The sequence below is a fragment of the Drosophila kikkawai genome, chromosome 4, assembly GCF_030179895.1.
Source record: "Drosophila kikkawai strain 14028-0561.14 chromosome 4, DkikHiC1v2, whole genome shotgun sequence".
Taxonomy (NCBI): domain Eukaryota; kingdom Metazoa; phylum Arthropoda; class Insecta; order Diptera; family Drosophilidae; genus Drosophila; species Drosophila kikkawai.
Window position 1 is genome coordinate 1,853,938 of NC_091732.1, and position 6,000 is coordinate 1,859,937.

Sequence of the window (6,000 nt, forward strand, 5' to 3'; positions counted from 1 at the left end):
CATAAATCCATGGACCCTCTGGAAATGTTGTTCGCTTCATCGCGGTGGGGTTTAAGACTTGCGATACCATTATGCAATCTCTGCAGGATTTGACTAATTTCTCCGCATCCCTATCTATTTGTGGCCACCATAGCTTGGACCGTATTCGCCGTTTCATAGCCGACTCGCCTGGATGACCTTCGTGTGCCAACGTTAAGATCGCCTGTCTTAACGACGATGGAATGACTATGCGGGTTCCTCGCATCATGGATACAATTAATGAGAGTTCATGTCTGAACGGAAACAGACTGTTTGAAGATGATGCGTTCCACGATTCATCCTGCAGGCACGACATTGCATCTACTATCTCTTCGTCGAGAGTGCTTTTCTCTGCAATTTTAGTTATAGTCATAGACGACGGAGTCGCGTTTTCAACTACATGTAGAATGCTATGTTCGCCTTTCATGTCGTAGCAATACCCTGGGTTTATTTTACATAGTCGCGAAAAAGTATCCGCAATGTTCTCCTTTCCAGCTTTATACTTGACTACGAATTTGAAAGCTTGGAGGTGGAGGAGCCATCTTTCGATCTTTGGATAAACTTTCCCACATTTGTTACTAGCCCTAGAAAACTCCGGGTCTCTTCCTTGTTCTTTGGAGGATGAAAAAGATTTAATTGTGTTAATCTTCTCTGGATCGGCCTCAATGCCTTGGCTCGATAATATGTGTCCCAAAAAGGTCAGTTTAGAGGCTTTGTAGACACATTTCTTTTCATTTAATACCGCATTGTTTTCTTTTATAATGCCGGAAACTCTTTCCAATGCCGCATCATGCTCATCCTCAGTTTTTCCAAAAACGATAATGTCATCGATGTAATTTAGGACATTCGTGGCTGCTGACAGTACTTACTCAAGTCTCCTCTGGAAAATCTCTGGCGCCGAGTTGACTCCAAACATCAATCGCTTATAACGAAATAGTCCTAAAGGAGTTATAAACGTTGTTATTTCTCGACTTTCCTCGTCTAACTCGAGTTGGTGGTATGCATCCTTGAGGTACAGCCTTGAGAAATATCTAGCATCTTTAAGTTGAGTCATGAACGCTTCAAATGTCGGCAAAGGATAATTTTCCCTCAGAATGGCTTGGTTTGCTCGCCGCATATCCAGGCATAATCGGATGTCCCCATTCTCTTTAAAAACCAGAACCATTGGCGAAATCCAGGCACTGGGTCCATTTACAGGTTCAATGATATCTCGCTTCAGTGCATCCTGGATTTTATCGCGAACCTTGTCTTCCAGCGCGACTGGTATCCTTCGCATGCGTTGTTGTACTGGTTTTATGTTATGATTTATTGCCAATTTGACTCTGTCCCCCTTCCACTTCGGAAAAACTGATACCTCCTGGATATGGTTCACCTGCAGTCCCAGCCGTAGTACATTCAACTTAATGGCCGTTTCTCTTCCCAGCAATGACTGCTTCCCTTTTTCAATGACGAAAAAGGAGGCAATCATTTCCGCTTGTTTACCAACAGAAATTGGTGCCTCAAATACGCAAATTACATTTAATATTTGGTCTGAAGCATAACCTTTGAACTGGTTCTGTGAGTTTGGGCGAACGTTGAAAATTGTGGCTTCGTTCCTTTTCAGGATGACCCGTCTTGATAGATGAGATTATAGCGAGAACCAGAATCAATAATCATAGATATGTCTACCCCACCAATCCGGCATTTAATCCATTCTTCTTGATCTTCGCAATTGATTTTGAAACAATTCTCCGTCTTTGACCTTTTAGTGGAGGAACATGTTTCGTCTTGGCTTCTCGATCTCGGTTGATAATGTCCCCTTTTAAACTTCGTTCTACATTTTCGTCCAAAATGGCCTAGGCGACCGCAACGATTACATGTCGACTGTCGAGCTGGACAAGTGGAGCATTCATCTTTGTGGTCAACACGTCCACATCTCCCGCATTCGGAATTTCGCTGTGGTTTACTTGTCGAGACTTTATTTACCGGCTCCGCTGTATTCCTTGTCATCATCGCAGATTCCTTCTTTATTTCCTCGTCAATTTGACAAGCCTGAATTACTTCATCCAATGAGTGTTCTTTCTCTAATAGTTTCCTTTTTAGGTCGCCCGACGCCCATGTATCGATTACTGTCTTTAAGGCAAATTTCTTCCATCTCAGCTTTTGTTGATCCAAACTCGCACTTCTTAATTTGTTGTCTAAGAAGCAGTACAAATTTTGAAAAGCTCTCATCATCAGATGGAGTCAAACTCCTGAACATATGCCTTTCGAAGGACGAGTTTTTCTTTGGGGAGAAAAACGCTGTTAACTTGTCTAACAATACCTGGAATACATCGTTTTGTTCAACTTCGTTGAATTCGACCAAAGCGTCGGGTAGTGAAAACGCTACTGCTTGTAGCTGCGTTCCACCTAGATGGAGTAGTTTCGTCCTCTTTTTCTTGGCCGCAGTAATCTCCTCTGATTCCACGTAGATGTGGAATGCTCTCAACCATTTCTCCCACTCGCTACAAAGCAGTGCTTTGTCAATGCTTTCGCACAAGAATGGTTTAATGAATAATTCCGCGTTTATCTGAAATAAATTTTAAATTTCTTTCACTTAATCAGTTCCTTTAACATTTATATGTACATACATTGACCAACATTGATCAACATTTATACACATGTATCTGCTTGTCTGTCTCTACTGCCCCTGACCTTGGTCAGCTTAGTGAGTGTGTGTGGCTAACTGCCTCTGAAAACTTCTTTTCAGATTATTTTTTTTTCATTTCTTTTTTTTTTTTATTTAACTGCCTTTGACTTTTGTCAGCTTAGTTTGTGGCTAACTGCCTCTGATCTTTGTCAGATAATTCTTCACATTTTTTTTTTATTTAACTGCCTCTGACTTTTGTCAGCTTAGTTTGTGGCTAACTGCCTCTGATCTTTGTCAGATAATTCTTCACATTTTAACGCTTCTACATTTTAATTTTCTTCCACATGTAAAAAAAAAAAAAATTTTTTTTTTTTCAAAACCTTTTTTGATTCTTTGATTGCATTTCACTCATCTTTAATTTCTTTACATATGCCAGGACACATTTGCATATTCACATATTCATGCACATACGCATACATACTTGCGTTGCATGCCTACGTGACAAATGTTATAACCTCACTGTCTCCAAAGCCAATTTGGTTACTGTTTGTATGGAAAAACACTGAATTCCGGTATTTTAGTTATTTTAGTTCTTAGGGAAAGCGATATCTGATGAGTTCAAAATTGCTATATGGTATTAAAAGAGCAATAAATTTCAGCTCCTTAAATTTCAATAATTTATCTAAAGTTTTACCCGAACGTTTCTATGGGAGCTATAAGATATAGTTTCGTGATCCGAACGATTTTCATACTATATGTATGTGCCTAGGGATAAATAATACCGATAGGTAAAGTTGTATGTCGATCTGACCGAATTGATAATAGTGCATTGTCCGTCGTCGCGTTTGAGCTGACTCTTTGTGGTTGGCTGCTTCGATAGCAGCTTCCGGAGTCTAGCCATTTCTGGGGCAGTCTCTATATTGGAGCAGAAGTTTCTCCCCGAGTTTCTCTGCGCCTCGCGTATTTCCTTCTTGTAGTCCCTTAGTAGGACTTTGTATTCCTTCATTGATGATATTATCTTTCGCCTGCTTTGCGATTTTGAAGAATTGTGCCATATAGCAGGAAGCTACCAAAAGGCGCTTTTTTCCGGCATCACCACGGTCAGGTCATCAGAGCTATAATGAGACATAAGGTTAGCGTGTAGACCCTTCTGTACAAGTACGGCGGTTCTGTTTCTGCTTGCTTTTGGTAGATGGAGAATTTGTAATTTCCGGACTTTATTCCGGCGATGGCATTGCCTGAGGCGATCCATGGCTCCTGAACCAAAGCTATGTCGGCGGGTCCTTGCTCCATGGCTATGAGGAGTTCCACCGACGCGATCTTGCTCTTATGTAGGTTGAGCTGAGCACCCTGAGTATCATGGGTACTGGACTCACCTCCATACGGCGGGTTGACTACTACGGCCAGGTCACCGTCCTCTCCTTCGTCGGACTCATCCAGCGTCATTTCCCGGTCGGCATCCACGATGGTTTCCCGACCTAGGTCCTTCTCAACCACATCTGCCTTCAGGGTGTGAGAATCTTTGTGGCGCAGGTATACGCTACCCATGCCCCACGCCATCTTTCCGTATCTGGGATAGAGAATGTTCTCTGCCTCCTTGTTTATCTGGAGGACTGCACTTTGCCCCCCCTCCTTGGGTGATAGGGGCGCAACGTGCAGAACCTTCCAGTCCGATGGTATTTCCGGATTCTGACTCTGCAGCAGCTTCAGCGTCCGGTCTGCTTGGATTGCGATGGGGAAGAGTACCTTCGCCTTTGGAATGGATGGGATTAGCTCCCGGTCCACCACCTCCAGCTTGATTCCCTTCCACAGCGCCTCCAACTGGCAGACCACTTGCGTCAGCCACTTTCTCGTCGGGTCATCCATGCACTTCAGGATTTTGACCCCATTTAGCTACCCAGCACCATCAGAAGTGGGTATGGGAGCTTCGGGATCTTCCTCCATCCGTGCATCCATCCATCTTCCACCGTGCCTCGGTCATCTTGACAGCTTCTGTCAATGAGTGTCACGATCAGATGTCGCTTGGTCACCTTACTGACTTTTGCGGCCCTTTGGGCTTTTCCGCCATTTGGGGAGGGCCTGCCTCCTTAGGCCCGCGTTGCCGCTTGTTCCCCGGTGTGTCCATACAGGCGCTCTTGGCTGAGCGTTGCCTTTTGTTGGCAAGCGTTTCCTTCACCTTGTTGGCGAATCCGCCCGTCGATCTCATGTGGGGGACTTTGGCCAAGTAAATCCTGCCCTCAGCGTTCTTCTCCTCTGCCCAGGTAAGCTTTACCTTCTCCTATGGGGATAGGGCGGCTTTTTCCTGGAGCCGATTCTGTATGCGGAGGGCATCCTTGTACTGCGCCCTAGACTCTTGGTGCCTGGTTTCGGCGAGCAGAGAAGGCTTTCTTCCTTCTCTTTGGAAAGCTGCACACCCTCAAGGTCCGAGTCTTTATCGACTATGGCACGTGAGCGGCTTAACTTCCTCTGCGTGGTTTTTTTGGCAGTAGCGTTCCAAAGTGACATTACCTGCTCCCGTCACATCAGAGGTGTAACCGCTGGCGACACACAGAGAGGTTTGCTCCCCCCCGTGCCCGCCGGTGGTAGCAGTCACGCCTTCCGCCTACGTTTGGGCTGTCATCCCAGCCCGGGTGCATTTCATGCCTGCCGCCAGGCACCTCCAGCCATGGCTAATGGTTCGTTTCCTTCCGCCTTTTTGGGCAATTCAATTCTTCCTATGTAAACTTTTAAAAATTGTAATCCAACTTCTATAAAAGTTTTTAAATATTGTTAAAATTACATAATCTCGAAGTAATCGAAGTGTCATTTATTTATCTCAAAAATTTGGAAATCGCCCCTATACAAGTTGTAGGATATAGTTTCTAGATTCGGATAATTTTAATCCAGTATTATGAGTTTGAGAAAAAAAATAGCGATTGGTAAAATATTATGTTGATATCTCTTGCATTTACGGAGTTATTAATTTTGGTCAAGAAAAGTGGTCGGCTGGATCATAGTGCGGTCCCTAAATTTTTTCGTTTCCAAACCGAAAAAATCTTAACACTATAAACGCGGGATCAACTATTTTCGTTTTCAAAATCGAAAACGGTTGATTCTAGGGAACGTGGAAACCAGAGCATGTAATTGTATCGGATTCCTAAAGATGCAATTTTAATCTACAAGGGTAAATGAAAATCAGCATACCTAAGTAGTTTCTTTTCTTCTTAGGTATGCTTTTAAAGACAGCTTTTAAAGCCAGCTGTCTGGGTGTTGTCCTGTCTAAAAAGCTTATGTACAATGCGTATGGAAGTTTTTATGACATAATCACAAAAAAGACTTACCAGATTAATTCCAAAAAGGTAAATAGCCATATAAACAAGTATTTGCTGTTGTAA